Consider the following 27017-nt stretch of genomic DNA (forward strand, 5'->3'; position numbering starts at 1 on the left):
CACTTTGAACAGTGGACATTTCAGATGTGTTACGACCCGTGGCTCTACTCCTAATTCGATTCCTGCGAAACCCTACATTTCAGCAGGATAACGCACGACCGCATGTTGCAGGTCCTGTACGGACCTTTCTGGATACAGAAAATGTTCGACTGCTGCCCTGGCCAGCACATTCTCCAGATCTCTCACCAATTGAAAACGTCTGGTCAATGGTGGCCGAGCAACTGGCTTGTCAAAATACGCCAGTCACTACTCTTTATGAGCTGTGGAATCGTGTTGAAGCCGCATGGGCAGCTGTACCTGTACACGCCATCCAAGCTCTGTTTAACTCAATGCTCAGGCGTATCAAGGCCGATTTCTCAGGATCTATGCACTCAAATTGCGTGAAAATGTAATCACATGTCAATTCTAGTATAATATATTTGTCCAATGAATACCCGTTTATCATCTGCATTTGTCTTGGTATAGCAATTTTAATGGCCAGTAGTGCATGTCATGAACTGCAGTATTTCAAACCGAACCAACGTTGCACGGAACATCCTCTACCATCAACCTAGTGTCATCAGCAAACAGAAATATTTTAGAGTTACCCGTAATACTAGAGGGCATACTATTTATATGAAGAAGGAACAGGAGTGACCCCAGCTCTGATCCCTGGGCACCCCCGCCCCCCTTTGACCGTACCCCACTCAGACCCCACATCACCGCCATTCTCAACACTGTGAATAATGACCTTTTGCTGTCTGTTGTTAAAGTAAGAGGTGAACCAATTGTGAGCTACTGCCCGCATTCCGTAATGGTAGCGCTTTTAAATTTACGAGTGATTCCTTCCGATAATTTCTTTCGTTTTGTCGCAACCACCTTCTGCCATGCTCCACGGTCTCCTTCTATTAGTAAGTGAGGTCTAGCTGGTGGTATTGGTTTAGCTGTACTTGTTCCTTCGTGCTTCCACTTCGCAATGTCATTACCAACAGTCGATTTGGGCAGATTTATAAGGGTTTAAATGTTCCTGACGCATCTGTTGCTCAGGTTACATGCAATGACTAGTCCACGTTCGAAGTCACTTAGGTCTCCTTCCGACCCATTTTGCTGTTAGTACTGCTCTGCTGTCAACACAATACTCCCCGCCCTCTTTTACATTGGCAAGCCTGCCTCTAATAGCATTTAGTGATCAGTTCCGCATTACGTAGGGCTGTTCGGATACTTTTAATCAGATAGTGTACCTGCATTCTGCTCTAGAGGTTCATTAGGTGAAAGGCAGAATGTTGAAGCAATTTGGTGGAGTGGCTGGAAGCTAGTGAAATCGAATAGACGGTGTGCGGGCCTCGTGGGCATAGTAGGTGCAGGTGATTTTTCGAGAGAGTTGATGTATCAAGTCGTGAGTGAGTGATCCTTATTGATCTATAAGAGTGTTTTTACCAATAAGTAAAGCTGCAAATTTGTTTGCAAGTGCGTTGCCATGCAGCTTAAGTTGCCGTTTTTCTATATGTATGGCGCCATTTGTGTGATTGGTAAGAAGACGTCTGTGGTGGTGCCAATCGATAGGATGACCATAGCAACAAGTAGTATGCTTTCAACCATCGAAGGTCGATGTTTTTTGCTGTAACATTTTTGTTTTAATTTTTGTGCGCATCATTTTCGACAATAAAACATAGGTGTTTAAATTCTTAACATTTATATTTTATAAATATCGGCATTAATTGTACGTCCCTAAACCGAAGTGATGAAGATCCACTACTGAAAAATGAGTAATTCATGATTTATATCGTCATTCCTATAAATGATCAAAATCCTCAGAGTTTCAGCCATATTAAAAGTGTAAACTATGATTTCTTTACTTTTAAATGGGTACTGAGAAAAAAAATTATTTGTACATATATCTGTCTGCTTACCAAAAATATCATACTGTATTCTGCATACAATCATAGAGCTAGATTCTCATCTACTAAATGAAAAGCCACACAGATCAGTGTTGCAGCTGTTACAGTGCCAAAACCAAAGAAGTAAATAACTAATTAATCAGAGATAACGAGATGATTGTTTGTATAGGGAAATACGTAATATTACCCAATATAGTAAGCCAACCTTTTCATTGTTATACAATAGGGAATAACAATGTAGTGAGGCTTGTGCTCAGTAGTAATAATATAACTCTATATGAATTAATAAGGGTGAGATAGATATTTGTACGTACTTCAGATGACTCGGGCGTTTCGAGCGTTGAAACATTGCTACACTCTGAAATAAATATACACTCCTGGAAATTGAAATAAGAACACCGTGAATTCATTGTCCCAGGAAGGGGAAACTTTATTGACACATTCCTGGGGTCAGATACATCACATGATCACACTGACAGAACCACAGGCACATAGACACAGGCTACAGAGCATGCACAATGTCGGCACTAGTACAGTGTATATCCACCTTTCGCTGCAATGCAGGCTGCTATTCTCCCATGGAGACGATCGTAGAGATGCTGGATGTAGTCCTGTGGAACGGCTTGCCATGCCATTTCCACCTGGCGCCTCAGTTGGACCAGCGTTCGTGCTGGACGTGCAGACCGCGTGAGACGACGCTTCATCCAGTCCCAAACATGCTCAATGGGGGACAGATCCGGAGATCTTGCTGGCCAGGGTAGTTGGCTTACACCTTCTAGAGCACGTTGGGTGGCACGGGATACATGCGGACGTGCATTGTCCTGTTGGAACAGCAAGTTCCCTTGCCGGTCTAGGAATGGTAGAACGATGGGTTCGATGACGGTTTGGATGTACCGTGCACTATTCAGTGTCCCCTCGACGATCACCAGTGGTGTACGGCCAGTGTAGGAGATCGCTCCCCACACCATGATGCCGGGTGTTGGCCCTGTGTGCCTCGGTCGTATGCAGTCCTGATTGTGGCGCTCACCTGCACGGCGCCAAACACGCATACGACCATCATTGGCACCAAGGCAGAAGCGACTCTCATCGCTGAAGACGACACGTCTCCATTCATCCCTCCATTCACGCCTGTCGCGACACCACTGGAGGCGGGCTGCACGATGTTGGGGCGTGAGCGGAAGACGGCCTAACGGTGTGCGGGACCGTAGCCCAGCTTCATGGAGACGGTTGCGAATGGTCCTCGCCGATACCCCAGGAGCAACAGTGTCCCTAATTTGCTGGGAAGTGGCGGTGCGGTCCCCTACGGCACTGCGTAGGATCCTACGGTCTTGGCGTGCATCCGTGCGTCGCTGCGGTCCGGTCCCAGGTCGACGGGCACGTGCACCTTCCGCCTACCACTGGCGACAACATCGATGTACTGTGGAGACCTCACGCCCCACGTGTTGAGCAATTCGGCGGTACGTCCACCCGGCCGCCCACATGCCCACTATACGCCCTCGCTCAAAGTCCGTCAACTGCACATACGGTTCACGTCCACGCTGTCGCGGCATGCTACCAGTGTTAAAGACTGCGATGGAGCTCCGTATGCCACGGCAAACTGGCTGACACTGACGGCGGCGGTGCACAAATGCTGCGCAGCTAGCGCCATTCGACGGCCAACACCGCGGTTCCTGGTGTGTCCGCTGTGCCGTGCGTGTGATCATTGCTTGTACAGCCCTCTCGCAGTGTCCGGAGCAAGTATGGTGGGTCTGACACACCGGTGTCAATGTGTTCTTTTTTCCATTTCCAGGAGTGTAGCTTCGTGAAGAATACTCTCTCGTTTTAGAGGGCTTTAGGCCATATAACAGAAAACTGAGAGTTGTCCCAGCAAGTCGAAGCGCATTAATGTGAAATATTGGAAGGTAAAATATTGCCTTGATAACCATTTTTAAATAAACCCCCGTGGTGCCTGTAAAATACAGCATGTGTATGTATGGTTGCCTAGTATTGTCTCCGTAATGGAATTCTTTCGCCTTCAAACGAGTAGAACGATCCTGCCATTGACAGCTTACACCTAGTGACTTCAATGAAACGAAGTGTCGAGATGTTGCTTTACTTCACTTCAGTCTAGGAAATCAAACCAGATATTTCTATCGGAATGCTACTTGAATGAGCCATAATTTGTAAACTGCCAATGATTTTTCAACTGAGTGCAAAAAACTGTATAAATATGAAGTACACAATATCGGATTCTACCCTACGCGTAAGTTCGATATTGGCGGAATATATGTTTCACTTTTTTTAGACCGCACATCCCTTTAATAGATGACACAGAATTGGCTGATACAGATTAGCTGTGAGAAACAGAAGCCCTATACCCTCACTAGCACTTTCAGGACAAGCTCAGTGGACAAGCAAACGGAACTCAACACATTTACTACGAGTGTTTCCCTAACCACCTAACTGATGTGCGCATACACCTACTGAAGTATGGACAGCAGTTATACTGCACCAATGATCTGCTCGTTGGGGCGTTGGCTACTGTGCAGATGATGTATGTGGCATACTTGTAATTCTCCGCCTACACAGCCGAACGCAATATGTCTTCCGCAACCTCTTAGGGCTAAAATTATCTCAGTACAAGACAGAACACAAGTCATGATTTTTTGTTCGCTCACTAACCAGGAACTTCTCAGAGTCCCAGCGCAAGATTCTCCACTGTGGCTCTCGCCAGCGAAGACTCTAGGTCGATCACCGGACGGAAGTGTCTTCGATGGAGCCCCACTGGTAAGTATCTTCCCACCAAGTGCCTGCTGCTCCTCCTGGGCACTTTCTTCTTGATCGATTATTGTTCTCAGGCGACGAATCCCAGTGGCCGTTATAAAAACAATAGGTGATAACAACCCCTTCGATGGGGCTTCAGTTTTCTTTCAGCTGTTTTACAAATGTAATAATGGACAAAAAAATGCAGTGAAATACTTTTTCGTTTCTTTTTTTTCGCACAAATATTTTACATATGAAGTCTTTACATTAAATTATATTCTTATGTACTGTATTTGATGTATGGATGTGTAGCGCGTACACCTATATATTTTCTGCTTGTCCGACAAGTGAAACACAAAGTAGAGTTGATCTTGTGAGAATCAGGGTTCTTTTAAATTAACTCTGCATTAGTGAAATGTTTGGCCCTGAGCCTTATTAGTTGTCATAGTCGTTTCACATACATCTGGAGCAATTGAATGTAAGAAAGACGTCGATATAATGCCCTCGTTCTTTTTAGTAAATGTTTTTCGTGTGATGAAAGAACTGAACTAACAGAACAGAATCAATGAGATTTTTGGTATGGACACCGATTTTCCTTTTTGCTCGCTAGTTTATTCTATTCCTTCAATAATAGTAAGTAGTTTTTTGACACACAATCTTGTGTCATTACACAATTTGCGTGAGTTAATATTTCATAATACCATTACTGGCAATCCAGCTTTCAGTTTCAATGCATGCAGAGGTATACTGAACGGATTTAATGAATTTAAAAATTCAGTTGGAAAGCTGACACTTTCTTCTTGATCGATTATTGTGTTTATCGATTTGTATATTGTTTCTGCTCCAGAAATCATCTTCTGTATTGCTGATTTATTTGTTGCACTAGGTCATTCCTTGGTGTTAAAATCGTTCGCTCACACAATCATTCTTTCTTTAGGTAGTTCATTTCTGTCGATGGATACACTTCATCAGTAAGTTGTTCCTTGGCTTCAGCCACGCTGCATAATTCTTAAGTTAAAATAAGCTTACCAAAATACGGATCACGAGGGCAAGTGTCATTTCCCATTTTAATAAATTTTCGGCAAGTATGTGAGCTTTGGATCTCCTATCATTATTGCACGGATATTTTCTCTCAAAGACAACTTTTCAGTCTTATACAAAAATATTAATCTGTTTAAACTTGCGTTTATTTCAACTGCCAGTGTTGATTTTGGAATTACCGCTAATGTTCGCCAAAACTCTCCTGATAGTAGCAACAAAACTCCTCCTACTGATCTGCTGTTTTTCCGAAGATCTTGCAATATTGTGTCGAGTGCTTAAATACGCTTTTTATGGGTCATTGTTCATTCCCATATAATCATTTTGCATTGTGTTAAAAATTTATCTCGTTATATCACTGACTGGAAACTAGGCAGAGACTACACAACGCAGACCGTGCTGGCCTCGCCGACTCTTAATCACAATTTTTTGCCACCCACAACCACCCACCTCCACCCACCGTGATCAAAACACTACAGTGCACAGTGCGAGACTGAAGGCTACTCCCATGCATAAACGCTATTGGTCTGTAGTGAATAGTTTTGGCTACAAGGTGACATACGTCCCAAACTTGTCTAGCTTGAAGGGGGAAACCAGATGGCGCAATGGTTGGCCCGCTAGATGGCGCTGCAATAGGTCAAACGGATATCAATTGCGTTTTTTATAATAGGAACCCCCATTTTTATTACATATTCGTGTAATACGTAAAGTAATATGAATGTTTTAGTTGGACCACTTTTTTCGCTTTGTGATAGATGGCGCTGTAATAGTCACAAACGTAGTATCACGTAACATTCCGCCAGTGCGGACGGTATTGTGATCAAAATGCCCACCGAGCGTGTGCTATGTATGCTGCTCGGTATCCTGGACGACATCATCCAAGTGTCCGGACCGTTCGCCGGATAGTTACGTTATTTAAGGAAACAGGAAATGTTTAGCCACATGTGAAACGTCAGCCACGACCTGCAACAAATGATGATGCCCAAGTGGGTGTTCTAGCTGCTGACGCGGCTAATCCGCACATCAGTAGCAGACAAATTGTACGAGAATCGGGAATCTCAAATAGGTCGGTATTGAGAATGCTACATCAACATCGACTGCACCCGTACCATATTTCTATGCACCAGGAATTGCATGGCGACGACTTTGAACGTTGTGTACAGTTCTGCCACTGGGCACAAGAGAAATTACGGGACGATGACAGATTTTTTGCACTCGTTCTATTTAGCGATGAAGCGTCATTCACCAAGAGCGGTAATGTAAACCGGCATAATATGCACTATTGGGCAACGGAAAATCCACGATGGCTGCGACAAGTGGAACCTCAGCGACCTTGGCGGGTTAATGTATGGTGTGACATTATGGGATGAAGGGTAATTGGCCCCCATTTTATCGATGGCAATCTAAATGGTGCAATGTATGCTGATTTCCTACGTAATGTTCTATCGATGTTACTAAAAGATGTTTCATTGCATGACAGAATGGCGATGTACTTCCAACATGATGAATGTCCGGCACATAGCTCGCGTGCGGTTGAAGCGGTACTGAATAGCATATTTCATGACAGGTGGATTGGTCGTCGAAGGACCATACCACGGTCCGCACGTTCACCGGATCTGACGTCCCCGGATTTCTTTCTGTGCGGATAGTTGAAGGATATTTGCTATCGTGATCCACCGACAACGCCTGACAACATGCGTCAGCGCATTTTCAATGCATGTGCGAACATTACGAAAGGCGAACTACTCGCTGTTGAGAGGACTGTCGTTACACGTATTGCCATATGCAATGAGGTTGACGGACATCGTTTTGAGCATTTATTGTATTAATGTGGTATTTACAGGTAATCACGCTGCAACAGCATGTGTTCTCAGAAATGATAAGTTTACAAAGGTACATGTATCACAAGGGAACAACCGAAATACAATGTTCAAACGTACTTACGTTCTGTATTTTACCTACCTGTTACCAACTGTTAGTCTAAAATTTTGAGCCATATGTTTGTGACTAATACAGCGCCATCTGTCACAAAGCGAAAAAAGTGGTCCAACTAAAACATTCATATTTCCTTACGTACTACACAAATATGTAATAAAAAATGGGAGTTCCTATTTAAAAAAAAAACGCAGTTGATATCCGTTTGACCTATGGCAGCGCCATCTAGCGGGCCAACCATAGCGCTATCTGGTTTCCCCCTTCGAGCTAGACAAGATTCGTTCATTGTAGTTTTTTCTTTTGACGCATATTTCGTGAGGTATTTGGTCCGGTCACAATCAATGGACCACCCTATATATATATATATATATATATATATGAAGTTTTCACTTCACTTCCCCTCCTACATCCTTAACACCCGGCCAATCAAACATGGGTATCTGCTTTTTGGTAGGAAACGTGCTGCGACGATTCCCATGAGAAGATTCCTCGAGTGTCAATTCACAATCATCATTTTCGACCCCCTGAACAAGGGCGCCCATACCTATGGACAAGGGGGGGTAGGGGGTCTAGCACCTCCTCGCATGTGTTTTTATTTCAAGAAAACGATTTAAACAACAATATTAGACAGATTTTTGACGAGTGCAGAGCTGAAAGTCTTTAATCTTCCAAAATATTAAAAAGATGCCATACCCCAATTCCAGCCTCCTACAAACTATTGTACGGGTGCCCTTGCCCGTGCATTCGCTTGCACTAAACGATGCATTACCTCCTTTCTCCTTCCCTAATGCTCCTCTGTCAGGCATGCTATTCTGGAATTTTTTTCAGACCACCAGAGAGCAAGCCCCCACCCACACTGTCCATGGGTCTGGCCTCCAGCACTGTAAACCATCGACTACTCACTCTGCTCTCTCTCAGAGTAGCAAATATCCGCCCCTGCAGAACTTTACGACCCTCTTCCCAGCGGTCGCAGTTTCGAATCCTGCCTTGGGCATGGATGTGTGTGATTTCAAAAAATGTTCAAATGTGTGTGAAATCTTGTGGGACTTAACTGATAAGGTCATCAGTCCCTAAGCTTACACACTACTTAATCTAAATTATCCTAAGGACAAACACACACACCCATGCCCGAGTGAGGACTCGAACCTCCACCAGGACCGGCCACACAGACCATGACTGCAGCGCCATAGACTGCTCGGCTAATCCCGCGCTGTGATGTCCTTAGGTCGGTTACGTTTAAGTAGTTCTAAGTTCCAGGGAACTGATGACCTTAGAAGTTAAGTGCCATAGTGCTCAGAGCCATTTGAACCATTTTGCAACAAAACGTCATTACTTCCTCGACTATTTACACAAGAAGAACTGAAATGTCCGACAAGTGTCTAAAACGAAGTGGTAACAGTCGTTCATCCCGACATCCTGGGTGCTTTCCAGTGGACTTTGAGAACTTCGGTAATATTTATAACCTCTGCGAGCGTTCATCGCTGCCCGACACCTATGTGGCATTTTCTATATAAGCCTAAAGAGGTCACCGTATTGTATCCATACCAATTCTTCAATGAGAGGCCTTAAGAGTTCTCAGAGACTCTGTAGTGGAACAGGACGACCACAAACACGTCTGTCAAGCATGTCCCATGCATGCACAGTGGGGTTCAGGTAGGAACTCACAGTCGGCCGTTCCTTAACTTCAATGTCCACGCTTGGCAAGACATCCCAGCTGACGCCCGCCACGTAGGCCCTGGCAATAGAAGGAATTCAGGGCAACCACCCTATGCAGCAGCCACCATGTTGTCCAAAAGGATCTATCTGTTGGATGTAGTGCCTAGCGGTAAGGTGACCATGGACAACGACGAAGCCTCCCCACAACATCACAGTCGATTTTCTGGACAACGTTTGGCAGGTACCGCTCAAACCCACCAGGTTAGCTGAGAGCACTAACGCGCTGCTTCCTGGACTCGGGTAGTCGCGCCGGCCCCAGATCGAATCCGCCTGGCGGAGTAACGACGAGGGCCAGTGTGCGGGCCAGCCTGGATGTGGTTTTTAGGCGGTTTTCCACATCCCGCTAGGTGAATACTGGGCTGGTCCTCAAGTTCCCCCTCAGTTACATGCGTCGCAGACATTTGAAACACGTCCGCACTATTTCACGCTTTACACTAGATGCAGACAGTTGGGGTACACTGATTCTGTCCTGGGAGGTATGGGGTGGTGGCAGGAAGGGCATCCGGCCATCCCTAAAACTAACATTGCCAAATCCCTTCTAACCACACAGACCCTGCAATCGCTGAGGGACTATGGCGTAAGCGAAAGAAAGAAAGTTTGGCAGGTACCGCTCGCCACGGGTCTCCGCACATGATCACGGCCATCACCTTGCGTCAGAGGACATCTGGACTCATATATCTCTTGACTTCGCCACGGACAAAGTTGTCGGTTGACATGGGAAGTGCAGAATTGAAGGCCAGCACAAGATATTGTCGTGTCACTCGGGGTACTCAAACAGGATGTCGGGGTTGTAACATCCTTTCTCGTAATCTATTCACTAGTGTGGTCGAACATAGCAGATGCAGTGGTCTTCCTGAGACCGTCTTGCAGTGCTCTGGCGGTATTCGTATGACGCCGCAACACAGAGATGGCGAGATATCAGTCTTCACATGGGATTGTAATGTTTCGACGACCTTGTCCAAAACGCCTTGTGAACTGACCTGTCTGAGTGTAACGTGTCCATAACCTATGGATGACACATGGAGAGGCATTGGCATCTGCTGCAGCAAGACCGAAAGTCCATCCTTTTTGGATCAGACTGCTGTTGCAACTTGGACGATGACGTACTGCATGTGCCTCATTGAATACAACGTCCACAAATGACAACTCTCAACTGTATATCTCATTAGAAAACATGGCGACAATAGCAATCACTTCCTTCTGAGGGGTCAACCTGATAGTGTAATGCATCACACAGCCAACAGACAACGAATGGTTTTATTTGTTGCCGACACTGAAAGCGAAGATCTCATGCCATCCAGTAAGACCACAGGTAGCGTCTGTATAAAAATAGATTTAACATACCGCACATTGATCCACATGTATCCCCAATTCTTTTGAACAGTGTATTTTACCAATACAGTTCATTGGTGAACCGAAGGCTTCCTTATAATTATTTACACTCGTTTTACATACATCTGGCGTAACTGAATGTAAGAAGGACGTCTATATGCCCTCGTTCTTTTTAGTAAATGTTTTTTGTGTGATGAAAGAACTAAACTAACGGAACAGACGACTTCAGGACGCTTGGTTGAGAAAAATGCCGAGAGTGAAGCTGACAAGACTGCACAGAATAGAATTTCACTGTGGTCTCTCACCACTGCAGATAAATTTTTTCCACGTAGAAAGATCCGACCATACGGCAGAGTCACGACAACAAATGGGACAAACTTGGCAGCACGATGGATTGAGAAACATTTGCCTTCCTCCTCCAAGCTAGCGAGAGACGAGATTCGTAGCACTCGCTGTGAGCCTGCCCGCCATCTCTCGGCAGCTGCAGCTAACTCTGGCGCTATGCGCGCCGCTCTGCGAGGAACGGGGGAAACAGAAACCGTCGCGTCTCGTGGCGCTTCTTCGGAGAACTATAGCCAAGAGAATAGGCAGGGGATTGTGCAGAATGCGCGGCATTTCCTTCAGTCGATTTTCTTTTGTGCTTCCCGCCTCCCGAGAAGCCGCTGGAGCACTTGGCTTCACGCTTTGTCGGGCATCATGAGCACTCTGCGGGAACTATTGTAGCAGGGATCGAATGTGGTAAGCAAGCGCGCACCGCAGCGGCAGAGGAGTTGGCGGCGGATTTGCAGCTCAGAACTTGGCGCCGCATGTCTTGCCGAGGCGTGCTGGATACTGAACGACGCATAATGCTGCCGTGGCGGTTGGAAGATCACACAACTATAGATCGTGAACATTAAAATGGAGAACATAATGCATTTAACATTTGCTGACTGCTATCCCCAAGCTGTATACAAGTAGAGGATGTGGCTAAAGTAGTCCTTATACGAGGTCAGACGATTTTATGAGGGTAAGTAAAAAGGATCTGCACAACCTTTTTCTAACAATACTAAGGAAAATTTCAATGATGTATTTTTTCAACATAGTCACTCACCATTTCAATACACGTGGTTCTTTGCTGCACTAGCTTTCCAATATGTTCCGAGAAAACTGAGCAGCGAGGCATCTCTGCACCACTTCCATCACCTGTTCATAGGAGGCCTCAAAAACCATCTTTAAGGCAGATGTAGGGAAAAAATTAGATTTTTCATTGTTTAATTTATTAAACTGGTCCTTTAACGAAGACATCTCAAAGTTTCATTATCGAAACCTGCCTACATATATGTTTTAAAAATATCTTCAGGCATGGTTTATTATTTGCTGTTGTAAATGTTATAAAACCGACCTGCAGATACCTAGCCAATCTTGAACTGCTAAAAAGCGTGTACACGGGAAAACAAAAAACATGAATGAGAGCTACAATCACTTTACATGGATGCGTTGTCGGAAAACATTATATGTGTTCCCAAATGTGAAGATAACTGCATGTGGTACCTCTCTAGCGTTTAATAGTAGAAATGTAAGTACGTGGCTGCAGAGATTAGGCTTCCATCTAGGCGCGTTCCCACTGAAGACACCCAGAAGCAACGACACAGCATGACCTGTCAAATCCCAGACAGTAGACGAAAATACGCAAAAGTATGCTTGGCAAAGGTTTCAGGGGAAGAGAATACTCCTAAAAGCAAGGAAGAGCTTGAATATTATGGATATTGGCTGCATTTGTGACTAGAGGTGTGTAAATATTGTTAAAAATTGAAATAAAAACTTTATATTAGGTTTGCCGAAGGTTTTTTTTAGATATAATGTACCTTTCCTCAGGAGCTGTAACAGCAAATACCCTGAAATGTGGCACAATTCATAAAAATCACTGACTGAACAATCCAGTGCAGCATCTTTTCTCTATCTTCTGTCTAAGAAAAGTTCTCCTTCACTGTATGAGGAAATTAGAGCAGTCTCGCATAACATAAAACTGAAAACCTAATTTGAAAGCAACTATTAGCTTAAAAAAAATCTGCTGCATACATTTTACCTGCCATTTACGCAATGTAAGCTATGAAGTTTCAGTATTAATGCTTAATTAGTTTATGAGAAGAGGTACAGTATATGTACACTGGCAATTAAAAAATCAAATTCTTATTAAATAGAAGTCCATTAAGATTGTCAAACAAAAACTGTACAGAATATCGTGCACTCTGTTCTACATAATAATCTCAGGTTTTAACACTTCAATAGAAGTGTTGTAGGAGATACCGATGTTTAAATGGCTGGATGTATTTTCGCCTAGGTCTCGCATTAAGTGGACCAAACAACTAGAAATTCACTATATCCTTTGAGGGTTGTGAACCGCAACTATGATTTAAATCGTCGATTTATTTCGATATATTATACAGCCAGTCGCTTTTTAGAATTTTTGAAAAGATCTCTCTCCCTCTGATCGTTTGGTCGATTCCAATTCTCCATGACCTCATCAACTAAATCACGCCAATTTCTTCTGTCCTGCACTACCTTCCCAAGGATTTCTAGGTTGAAATCTATTACTTCCGTAATGCCGTTGATCCACCTCATCCTATTGCCGCCTTCTTCTCCTTACACCTTCGATCTTTCCCAGCATTAAAATGTTTTCTAGTGAATCATGTCTTCTAACGTCTCTCTCATAGGCTAACTTTTGTTTCAGCATCAGACCCTCCAAGGGAAAAACCTGGTTTTACTTGCTTTAATACGGACCTATTCGTTCTCTTCGCGGTCCATGGAACTCCATGGATTTTGCTCCAACACCATAATTCAAAGGAGTTTATTCTAATCCGTTCAGCCTTCCTTATGGGCCAGATCTCACATTCATACAACGGGAAGGAGTATTGTTGTTGTTGTTGTCGCTTTTGCTGTATTCTTCAGTCTGAAGACTGGTTTGGTGCAGCTCTCCATGCTACTCTATTATGTACAGGCCTCTTCATCTCCAAATAACTAATGCAATATACAGCCTTCTGAATATGCTTACTGTTTTCATCTCTTGGCCTCCCTCTACGATTTTTATTCCCAGCGCTTCCCTCCAGTACCAAATTGGTGATCCATTGATGTCACAAAATGTATCCAGTCAACCAATTCCTTCTTCTAGTTAGATTGTACCACAAATTTCTTTTCTCCCCAATTCTGTTCCTTACGTTCTCATTAGTTATGTGATCTTCCCACTTAATCTTCAGCGTTCTTCTGTAGCATCACATTTAAAAATCCTCTTTTATCTTCTTGTCTAAACTGTTTATCGTCCATGTTTTACTTCCACGCATGGCTACACTCCATACAAATACTTTCAGAAAAGACTTCCTGACACCTTGGCTGTGTGGATTAGCAAACATTCATAAGAATAAAGTTCCACTAAGACTGCTTGTTAGCACTCCTGGCTCACCGACGTATAAACTGGCAAAAGACTTGTCCTCTCTGCTACAGCCGCATGTGGGGATGACTGACACATACATAAAAGATTCGTGACATTTCATTGAGAAGCTGAAGAAACTGAAACTTGCACCAAGCGACACCTTGGTCAGCTTTCATGTTGTTTCTTTGCTTAAAATGGTTCAAATGGCTCTGAGCACAATGGGACTTAACTTCTGAGGTCATCAGTCTCCTAGAACTTAGAACTACTTAATCCTAACTAACCTAAGGACATCACCCACATCCATACCCGAGGCAGGATTCGAACCTGCGACCGTAGCGGTAGCGCGGTTCCAGGCTGTTGCTCCTAGAGCCGCTCGGCCACCCCGGCCGGCTTCTTTGCTTACTAAAGTGCCACTCAGTGACTTTCTGCAGCACATCGGTTCAATTTCCAAGCAAGACATGATCAAGCTCTTCCACGCATATATACTAAGATGGTATCTGTTCTTTCGGACATGTCCGAACCATCGGTGACCATGCAGCTCGTTGCAATGAAATTACAATGAAATGAACACCCTTAGCTGCTTACAGGCGTTGACATACGTCAACGGGGACAGATGAAAATGTGTGCCCCGACCGGACTCGAACCCGGGATCTCCTGCTTACATGGCAGACGCTCTATCCATCTGAGCCACCGAGGACACAGGGCATAGCGCGACTGCAGGGATTTATCTCTGGCACGCCTCCTGCGAAACCCACATTCTCAACGTATTGTCCCACACTACATTCGTAGTGCCCCCGCCCATTATACTTATTACTCGCGGCGCGTTGCCGATTCCCGTAAGAGTTCGGGCACTGTTTGTGCATTCGCACAGAAGAAGATGGTCAGATGGATAGAGCGTTTGCCATGTAAGCAGGAGATCCCGGATTCGAGTCCCGTTCGGGACACACATTTTTATCTGTCCCCGTTGACGTATATCAACGCCTGTAAGCAGCTCTTTCACGCATGTCTTTTCACGAGCTATATCACGTGGAATGGCAACTTCTACGAACAGCTGGAAGGCATCGTCATGGGTAGTCATCTTAGTCCAGTGTGGCCAACTTATTCATGGAACACTTCGAAGCACAAGCACTGGACGTGGCACCTTATGAACGTAATGTGTGGTATAGATACGTCGATGATACCTTCGTTGTGTGGAGCCATGCCGCGCGGTTTTAGCCGAGCGGTCCAAGGCGTTTCAGTCCTGGACTGTGCGGCTGGTCTCGACGGAGGTTCGAGTCCTCCCTCGGGCATGGGTGTGTGTGTTTGTCCTTAGGATAATTTAGGTTAAGTAGTGTGTAAGCTTAGGGACTGATGACCTTAGTAGTTAAGTCCGATAAGATTTCACACACATTTGAACATTTGTGGAGCCATGGTGAGCAACAGCTTGTGACACTTTAACAGCCTCCGTACCAAAATAATATTTACCATGGAAGCAGAAAAGGACAAACAATTACCATTTCTAGGCATGATTAGTACGCTCGTAACGCTAGTAAGACATGCATGTGAGCCGCAGCATCTGAGACGCGAAATGCGACACGTGGAAAGTGTTCTGAGGAGCAATGGGTACTCCACCAGTTATATCAGAAGTGTAACAGTCAAACAAGCAGCGAAGTGACACAGCGGAAAAAGAAATGCCATACAATCCCAGAGTGATGGACAGAATCCGCCGTAGATTGCACAAACACGGCGTAAAGACTATTTACAAACCGACAAAGAAGATCAAAGAGTGTCTGAGATCGGCAAAGGAGGAAAGGGACCGACCTGCAATGTCAGGAATATACCGCATACCATGCTTATGTGGAAAAGTTATATTGGAATGACCTGACGATCAGTCAGCACCAGAATCACATAACATAAGCGACATTGCAGGTTGGGGCAGGTGGAGAAATCGGCCGTGGCAGAGCACGCGCTGTGTGAGGCCGACCACGTGGTAACATTCGCTGACACCGACGTTCTGGTTGTAGGGAGCTATCAAACCAACTTGTTCACAGAAGCTACAGAAATACACAAACACGGGAATAGCTTCAACAAGAAAGAAGACAGCCTTAAGGTAAACGGCTCCTGGATTCCCTTAATGCAGCTGACGACCGTTGCAGGTAGCAAGAGGAGAACTGCACCGGAAAAGACCACGGAAAAGACCTTGGAAGTTGGCGCGCCAGGTACGTATAATCTGCGGCCGCGAGGTCGGCTCCAATGATTGAGAGTGGAGCTTTGACAATGCCAGCCACTTGTGCTGGCGAAATGTCAGAAAAATCATCAGACGAATGTCGGCCTGAGAATCCGAGACAGAAAACCATAGGCGATTTCTTTTATGCTCTTAAGACTAAATGTCTGAGACGTACTTTATTCGGACTCAGTTGCTTATAACAATTTACTCAGTAATGGTAAGAGCTTACGAAAATATAATTTTGCTATGCAGGTACTTAAATTACACACTACAAACACGCAGCTGAATTCGCCAGTCTAATTTTTATATGACAACAATGAAAGATTACTCTCGTCGATGTCTCTAATGCTTCTTTTGTTGAACAGCTTTTTATTTCTATGAACAGCCACAAAAGCAACAAATGTTTTGACAAGCGGACACACAGACAAAACGAACTTTTTAATCAGAATTTAGTTCATAGCTCTAACCTTTAATTACAAGATTAATTTAACTTCGTATTATGTGCAGTACAGCTTTGAGAAGCATTAATTGTACGGGCTACGTTCAATGGTATAGGGACAAGTGCAGCAAGTTACCAGATGTTTAGTTACACTGATGTCTCACAGATGAATTTTAGCACTTGTTATACGTCTAATTTGAAACTCACTTAAGCACTGCAATAATGATACACGAGCTAAATTTTTCTCAGTTATTTTCTTCTCTGCATAAGCTTTTATCTCAAAATATTGTCATAAGCAACTTCCCGGCAGATTAAAACTGTGTGCAATACCGAGACACGAATTCGGGACCTTTGCTTTGACGGACAAGTGGTCTACCGAATGCGCTACCCAAGGACGACTCAGGACCCATCCTTGCTGTCTTGCAAGAAAGGATACTGCGGAGATATGGCTTAACCACAACGTGGGGGATGAATGCAAGACGAAATTTTTACTCTGCAATGGAGTGTACATTGATATGAATTTTCCTGACAGATTAAAACTGTGTGTGAACAGTAACTCGAACTCGGTACCTTCGCCTTTCGTGGGCAAATGCTGTACACTCCGCTGCAGAGTGAAAATTTCATATTGTCTTAAGCTTTAAATTTAGGAATCTTGAGAAAATTCGTGTATGTAATCTTGTATTTTGGATGACGAGTTACTTTCTCGTGTTCATTCCATAAGTATCCCAGATACTGTGATTCATTCATTCATTTAAGTCGAAAAATTGTGTATTCTGTGCCCCATGATCCACGTTGTTTTATGTCGCTTTGGTTTTGGAAACACTGTGTATGGTTTACGTCCGTTCTATTGATCCGCCGAATCATGTTCCTTACTACGTCCCACACCGCAACAAATTTTGAGCACTCGAAGTGATGATCGAGTGTGTCGTGCGAACAACAATTTCCTTATACAGCTGATGGTTTTAAATGGATACTTGAAGTATCATTGCCATAGCTGTCATTTAATGGCGCGTCATTTTCTATAACGAACTTTTATTTTAAATATATCGTTCCTTAAAACTTTCTTAGCTGAGTACATCGACTGCACGCAGAGTAATTATTTTATCTGGCAGTCTAACCTACAATTTGAGCCCATATAATTTCTGTTGGCTTTAAATGACAATGTGAAGAAGACAGTTTAATGACTGTATGCCCGCAGATTTTCAGTTGCTCGTCGATTCCGTATACGGGGAATTGAGGTTTTTGGAGAGATATTAACTCCATAAGCTCCATCTTTTTAAACTTGTCACTTACTCCCATGTTTCGACGATGAAGCCACAAATCTTTTACTTGGCTTTGTCATGGTAGGCGCCTTGTCATCAACAATAACAGAGTTATTGGGACCGTTATCAAGTTCAGTTGTTGACAGTGTAGGCACGTAACGGAACGAACTGTTACATGGGATAGCAAGCTCCCTCAGCCTGAAGTCACAAGGGAGAAGATATTCACACACTCGGCTTACACGGAAGTGAAGTCGAAATGACGTGTACATGTCCAATAGCAAATTTCGAATAAGAAGAGCGAGATACTGACCAGCCTCTCCTGTGAGTGAAAGGACCTCGAAAGTCTCAGAAGCAACAGCTAAATATTTCACTCGTAGTAATTTAAGTTGTCCTCTTAGGTTCCTGTCCAACCACACTCTCCGAATTCGCGACGTATTCGGAAATAAACGAATATTTGTGACAAGCAAGGAATATGCTTAAGCACAACGTCGGACACCGCAACATATTCGAAAAAGGAGGTCAATTATTTGAGACAAGCAAAACCACAAGTGTCATTGCTGGTCGTTTCACTCGGTTTCTAATCAGACAGAAGTCACGACACCGAAGAAATTCATACATGACAGAGTGCACTCTCATTTCTGAATGACAGCGAATATTGCAGAACAAACTTGTATTGTATTCATAAATGAGTCCGACAATATGTTAAAAACGCTAAATAAAAAAAATCATACAACAAAAATAATACCTACAGCAGGACATAAACCTAATTCCTTCGACTCCACAATTCACGTCCGTTAACTATTACGCTACACCAGACAAATGCAGCTTTCAATTTCAGTGTTGTTCATTTTACTGGCTTTTACCGCCAGTGCATCATTAATTGCCATATAAATACGAGTATGAGAAATCGTATGAGAGGGGACGTGTTTAAAAAAATCCTGAATCTGTCGTTGCCCCGTAACGACGTACTGGAAGTTATAATAGAAAAACAGAAAAATACGACCAAATCAATACGGCGTCTGTCGCATCGAGTAACACGTCGCTTTGACGGCACTTCTCATTAAACCTAGAGTTTCGCTAGCTTCTCCAAGAGCTGCAATAGAATTGAAGATCTGGCAACCGCATATGGTAACTGCGGTTACACATATCGTGGGAGTGGCTGATTGCGTGCTGCACGTTCCTCGAGGTAATCACGCCACTACCTCCCTCGTAGATGTCAATCATAAAATAATTTTGAACAGAATATACCTGCATATTATACCTAAACAAACGGCCGAATGCAAATATAACAGGGCGAGATGATTCTTTATGCAGATAGCACTCAAATGCAAATTCTGTAGAGTCTGAACAGTGTGGAGGTGATACGTGAACGTGCACTATCATGTAGAAAAAAATAATGCCATTTGGCAACAGGATTCAGCATTTGCTTTGAATTTCAGGTTTCATCTCCCTACAACGCATATCACTGTAATGTATTAATTAAACAACCCAATTAAGAAATATAACGCAGTCGTTGGTGGGGAAAATGATTTTTTTGTTTGGTGTGAATGTAGAAAGTCAGGTGCACTTTTGCAGTGCGCTGAAAAGAGAATATTTTTTGCATTTGAGGCATTTTTTTATCTTCCTTGTTCAATTCGCGATATCACTACTGCCTTAAAATTGGAGTAGTTTCTCCAAACACTTATTTCTTTGTTTCAAATTATTTTCTAATCGACCGTAATCAGTAAACAGAACTTAAGACATGGCATAGATATTTCATTCCCCTATCAACTTCCATTACCAACATTAATGTTTCACGGTCCAGTCACCTTAACGAGACTATGTTCGACGTCAACGTGCAATAACCACTCACAGACGGCAAGTGGCAGCACTAGCAGTGGAGCGTATATAAAACATGTCGGGGGAGGGGGGTTGGGACGTCGGAAACAATGCAGTCGTTACGGATCAATTTATCTGACGTCCAAAAGGGCATGAGTATTGGCTTTCGGGCCAAGGATGGAAGCTTTCCGAAACGGCTAAGTATGTAAACTGTGCGCAGCAAAATGACGCTCTCCAAATCCGGCTCCGAACCAATTATGATGCACCGCCGGCCATAGATGACTGTGGTGAACGACGGTTGTGGTGATGTGTATGGGTGAATAGACGTGCAACTTTGAGCAATTGACCGCCCAGATGAACCAATGAGCTACCAACAGCGTCTCCACAACAACTGTCCAACGAACGTTGCTGCATATGGGCCTCTGCAGCAGGCGCCTGGCTCATGTACCCCTTGTGTATTGTGTGTATTAAACGGGGACTTAGAAACGACCGTGAAGCTTCGTTCCGCCGCAGCCCTCAGTGGTTCACAACCCCGCAACAGGCCACAGTAGTCCACCCAACCCACCGCCGCCCCATACCGAACTCAGTGGACCCCCTCGGGAACGTCTCATACCAGACGAATGTAAACCCAAATGTTTGCGTGGTAGAGTAAAAAAAAAATGGTTCAAATGGCTCTGAGCACTATGGGACTCAACTGCTGTGGTCATAAGTCCCCTAGAACTTAGAACTACTTAAACCTAACTAACCTAAGGACATCACACACATCCATGCCCGAGGCAGGATTCGAACCTGCGACCGTAGCGGTCGTGCGGTTCCAGACTGTAGCGCCTTTAATCGCTCGGCCACTCTGGCCGGCCGTGGTAGAGTCATTACGGTGTACCCGTACGTGGAGACAGTGTTTTCACCGAGCGAGGTGGCGCAGTGGTTAGCACACTGGACTCGCATTCGGGAGGACGACGGTTCAATCCCGTCTCCGGCCATCCTGATTTAGGTTTTCCGTGATTTCCCTAAATCGCTTCAGGCAAATGCCGGGATGGTTCCTTTGAAAGGGCAAGGCCGATTTCCTTCCCCATCCTTCCCTAACGCGAGCTTGCGCTCCGTCTCTAATGACCTCGTTGTCGACGGGACGTTAAACACTAATCTCCTCCTCCTCCTCCTCCAGTGTTTGCGCAGCAATCGCCGACGTAGTGTAGCTGAGGCAGAATAAGGGGAACCAGCCCGCATTCGCCCAGGTAGGTGGAAAACCACCCTAAAAACCATCCACAGGCTGGCTGGCACACCAGACCTCGACAGTAATTCGCCGGGCGGATTCGTGCCGGGGACCGGCACGCCTTCCTGCTCGGGAAGCAGTGCGTTTTCACAGCGCGGCTAGCCAGGCGGGCCTTATGTACCCATGCTGACTGCTGTTCACCAGTGACGAAGGCTGGAATTCGCACGCCAGTACCGCAAGTGGACGTCCACCGAATGGTGAAGGTGGTCTTTTCGGGTGAACCATTTTTTATGCTCCATAGGACAGCAAACTCCCTGCAACAACAGTCGGTAGGGTCCAGGCCGGAGGAGGAAGCGTTGTGGTCTGGGGAATCTTTGGTGACATTCCCTGAATGATTTTAGCATTCTGGAAGGCACAATGGATCAATACAAGTATGCATCTATCCTCGAGGACCATGTCTAACCCTGCACGTCTCGCTGTTGTCCGTACTGCAATAGGTGGTTATTCAGGCTTTTGACAGGCAGTCACCTTAATGTGACTGGACATTGTATGAAATAATGTAATTTCTGTCACAGAATAAATTATTGTTTACCATGCCTCACAACATGCTGTAGTAAATTTCCAGTTCAGTTATGCAATCTGCATAGCAATTCAACATGTGCTTTGATTTTTATGCAATTTGGAAGATATTGATACACCAGAATTGAAAGACGAACAACGTATCCATTTTTGCTGTTGTTCTAGAGTTGCCATTGTGGCTTATCGAACCTCCTAAAAACTGATGTAGATACACACCAGTGAAAAAAAAAAGTTATGCGCAATTTGAGTGAAGCGATATCCCTTGAGTCCGGAGGAATTCACTTCTCTATGTCTGTGACGCGGGGGAGGCACAAATTAGTATGTGGGTAATTGTAATGTTTAGTAGATATACATACAACATGAAATCCTCGTAGTGCCTGATCCGACAGAGAATAATAGTTCATCAACGTATATTCCAACAAAATTACACTACTGCCCATTAAAATTGCTACGCCACGAAGATGACGTGCTACAGACGCGAAATTTAACCGACAGGAAGAAGATGCTGTGATATGCAAATGGTTAGCTTTTCAGAGCATTCACACAAGGTTGGCGCCGGTGGCGACCCCTACAACGTGCTGACATGAGGAAAGTTTCCAACCGAATTCTCATACACAAACAGCAGTTGATCGGCGTTGCCTGGTGAAACGTTGTTGTGATACCTCTTGTAAGGAGGATAAATGCGTACCATCACGTTTCCGACTTTGATAAAGGTCGGATTGTAGCCTATCGCGATTGCGGTTTATCGTATCACGACGTTGCTACTCGCGTTGGTCGATATCCAATGACTGTTAGCAGAATATGGAATCGGTGGGTTTAGGAGGGTAATACGGAACGCCGTGCTGGGTCCCAACGGCCTCGTATCACTAACAGTCGAGATGACAGGCATCTTATCCGCATGGCAGTAACGGATCGTGCAGCCACGTCTCAATCACTGAGTCAACATATGGGGACGTTTGCAAGACAACAACTATCTGCACGAACAGTTCGACGACGTTTGCAGCAGCACGGACTATCAGCTCGGAGACCATGGCTGCGGCTACCCTCGACGCTACATCACAGACAGGAGCGCCTGCGATGGTGTACTCAACGACGAACCTGGGTGCACGAATGGCAAAACGTCATTTTTTCGGATGAATCCAGGTTCTGTTTATAGCCTCATGAAGGTCGCATCCGTGTTTGGCGACATTGCGGTGAACTGGCGCATCACCCGGCGTGATGGTATGGGGTGCCATTGGTTACACGTCTCGGTCACCTCTTGTTCGCATTGACGGCACTTTGAACAGTGGACGTTACATTTCAGATGTGTTACGACCCGTGGCTCTACCCTTCATTCGATCCCTGCGAAACCCTACATTTCAGCAGGATAATGGACGACCGCATGTTGCAGGTCCTGTACGGGCCTTTCTGGATACAGAAAATGTTAGACTGCTGCCCTGGCCAGCACATTCTCCAGATCTCTCACCAGTTGAAAACGTCTGGTCAATGGTGGCCGAGCAACTGGCTCGTCACATAACGCCAGTCACTACTCTTGACGAACTGTGGTATCGTGTTGAAGCTGCATGGATAGATTGCCTGTACACGCCATCCAAGCTCTGTTTGACTCGATGCCCAAGCGTATCAAGGCAGCTATTACGACCAGAGGTGGTTGTTCTGGGTACTGATTTCTCAGGGTCTATGCACCCAAATTGCGTGAAAATGTAATCAAATGGCTCTGAGCACCATGGGACTTAACTTCTGAGGTCATCAGTCCCCTAGAACTTAGAACTACTTAAACCTAACTAACCTAAGGACATCACGAACATCCATGCCCGAGGCAGGATTCGAACCTGCGACCGTAGCGGTCGCGCGGCTCCGGACTGTAGCGCCTAGAACCGCTCGGCCACCCCGGCCGGCGAAAATGTAATCACATTTCAGTTCTAGTATAATATATTTGTCCAATGAATACCGGTTATCATCTGCATTTCTTCTTGTTGTAGCAATTTTAATGGCCAGTAGCGTACTTTGATTGCTTTACCTAAGAAAATTGACATGTACGACGTGTTTCGCAATTCATATTACACACTCCTAGAGGTTGTAGAGGAGACTTAGTAGATTAATTTTTACTTAGAAGCGCAAGTCCGAAAACGTTATCTAACAATGCTATAGAACGTCAGAGATATAGGCGCCGGCGCCTGTAAATGTATATATATATACAGGGTGATTCAGTGACGATGTTATAATCTTTCTAGGATGATGGAGAAGGATCTATGTATCAATTTGAGGTAAGGATCCCTGTGGCGGAAAAGAAAGAGTCGAAAATCATAAGCGAGAACAGTTATGATACCCCTGACGGTGGGATACACGTATTGGTAGTGTTGTTGGTACGAATGTAAGCAAGTTTCAGAGGTAGTACCACGGACCAAAACAAATGAAATATGTCTAGTGAACATGATCTCTAAAATGCATACCTTAAGAGCTATGAGCACTTGTTCAATAGATGAGATGGGTTTCACAGTACTGCAGATCAACTGATGCTCGTAGCACCTCAAGTATACATTTTAGAGCCCTTGTTTACTAGAATTTTTTCCTTTCTCTGCTCCATACTACCACCTCTGATAGTTGCCTACCCTACATTCTTAGCAACAACACTACCAGTACATATATTCCATCGTCAGATGTATGCTTATAACTTTTGTCTCATCGTTTCCGGTACATGGACTCTTACCTCGAATTGATACATTTATCCTTCTCCATCATCCTAGAAAGTTTGTAACATCATCAGGGAACCACCCTGTGTATACATACATTTACAGACGCCAACCCCTATAACTTTGACGCCCTGTAGCGTCTTAAGATAACGTTTCCGGACATGGATTCCTTTGTAAAACTTGATCTATGAGTCTCCTCTACAACCTCTAGATGTTTGCAACATGAACTGTGAAACACCCTGTGTTACGTCGCAGATGGGGATGGCGTTTACTTAGAGATGTAGTTGTCTGTTGCTATGGGCAAATCGGGACGCGAGTTGCCTGTGCACAGACTATTTCGCTGGCGGCAGGCAAATCTCAGTGGCACACAGTTGGATTAGCGGTTTAATTGATATTGCCAAGAGAAATTTGTAAAATCGTGTCGGGAGTGATGTTTTAGTGGTGAACAAATGTTGGACTTTTATAGTGGCAACCTAGTTCCAGGCTTAGACGGGATTAGGGAATTAGGTAATGATGAACAAAATTTACGCCATGCCACTGTCTTATTGTTTGCTATCGTGATGTTAAGGAGCTGGATGATATTCTCAGTACTGTTTACACAATCGCTGATGGCCTTATGGTCGCGTTTGGGTGTGTAAACATGATAGAAGTAAAGAATTTTTGGGTTAACGATGCCAAGTAGTATTTCATTACCCTGGCGTTTAATGAGTAAAGTTCCACGGAGCAGAATATTTTAACAGGCTTCGTTAAATGTGCGAGATAAATGCTTGCCTATGTGTTTAATTTCCCATGGATTTCGCGAGTTTGTACAGAGAACATTCGGAAGACGATTACTTTAACTTAGTGGCTCCCGTGAAGATTCTTTGAATTCTGGTGTAACACACAAATTCCTTTGATGGAAACATGATACTTAGGTATAGCAAGGCCTCGTCAATACACTCTGTTTTTTCCAGACGAGTTGGGTGCTTGCTTACTAGCCAACCGACCTCTTCCCTGGTTTATTATTGATTTCAAAGTATAAAAACGAGAGTCTCATTGAAGGAGCTCGTGCAATGAACGGCAGGCAGGTGAATTTTAATCGGTTACAGTGCCACTGAGCTCAGAGACTCGTCCAGCAAAACAGGTGGTAGCATGCTTGTAGCTTTGCTTGACACCACTGTGGACAGCACTTTTGTATGATGATATTATATTTCTACCTCCACGAACGTGTAGAAACCTTTACAAAATTTTTAGGAAGGTGGAAGACTCCAAGCCGATGACACTGACGTCTTCAGATAGGAATAACAGTACAAAAAAGATTGCTGACTTTATAATATCTTTGTTTTATACCTCGTGAATCAATTTTACGTAACAAAACTGTGGAAACTGGGTACTAAAATTCATCTTTGATTTTTCTGTCAACAGTTGCTTTTCGAAATATGTTTGTAGGAATTTTGACATGGTTTTATACTAATAGAGGGAGTGATTAACGCGGAAGGTTTGCATAGGGTGAGGGGGGGGGGGGGAGCGGAGTGAGGTGGGAGGGGGAGGGGGGGCTGCCTAATGCTTGGAGCAAATTTTTGAGGTCTCAACGACAAAAAACTTTTAAGAAACATTGGGTAGTCAAACAGTTTTGTAATACAATTTCCAAATGAAGATAATATAAAATAATATACTTCATTTGTTATATCAATAAACTAAGAAAGTGTCTTCAAGTCTGTTCCACTTCGTACACGGAAAGAATGGAACCGCCCCCCCTTTTTTTAATTTGTTCAGTGACACATGTTACAAATAAGCTGGGCTTCATCGTCGTCACTATCTACCCCAGCACATGAGTTATGAGACCACTAGTTGCATTTCTCACATGCAATCCAACTATCAGCTGAAGTGGAATATCATTCCTTGCAATAGATACATGCCGCATCTTCGTCGTCTTCGAATGTTTCATTTTCAGTAGAGTCAAATTCTTTTCCTTTTGTCTTTCTCTTCTTTGACTGAAGACCTTTTCCTTTCACTTTCTCCTTCTCTTCTCCATTTTGCCATGGACTTTTTTAACAGCTTCTTGTAGCGCATTCATGTAGGGTTATGACGTGAGAACAAAGGTTTTACCTCTCTTTCTTGTCACTCGTTCCAGCCCTAGTGTAACTCTGGATACTGATGTAACATTTTTCGGCCTAAAAGTAGAGAATCTTAATCAAATCGAGTTACTGGTGGATGCATGTTTTTGGTGGACCAGTTTTGTCTCTCTGTTTTCCCTATATAGTGACGTACCTTCTGTAAACGAGAAAGGCAAAACATGCGACAGAATCCGTCAAATGAAGAACAAAGACGACCACGGCGGAGCGGACAATAACTGTAGACCAAACTGACCCAAACGCATAGCTGTTGAAAAAATATTCAGTGACCACTATAAACCATTTTTTTAACTGCATTGTATACAAAGATTGCTAAGAACAGGCTGATTTAAGTGCGTAAGGGGCGTTCAAAAAGAAACGAGCCGGAGGCATAATTACAGAAACCAGTACCTGTATGTTAGAAGTATTGACACTGGCTGTTGAGGCACTTATCCCACTGTGACACAAGATAGTGAATGGCTGTCTCATAAAATTCCCAGGGCTACCATGTTAGTCAGTTCAGCACGTACAGTTGGACGTCGTCGTCCGAGGTGAAGGTTATACTGACGTTCTTCTTTGACCAAGATGACTCCCTTCTGACTCACTTCCTGCAGCTTGGGACAGCAGTGAATGCCTAGTGTTACTCGCAAACCTTGACACCCGCCCCCAAGCTA

This window comes from Schistocerca serialis, chromosome 7, assembly GCF_023864345.2.
Source record: "Schistocerca serialis cubense isolate TAMUIC-IGC-003099 chromosome 7, iqSchSeri2.2, whole genome shotgun sequence".
In the NCBI taxonomy this organism is placed as follows: Eukaryota; Metazoa; Arthropoda; class Insecta; order Orthoptera; family Acrididae; genus Schistocerca; species Schistocerca serialis.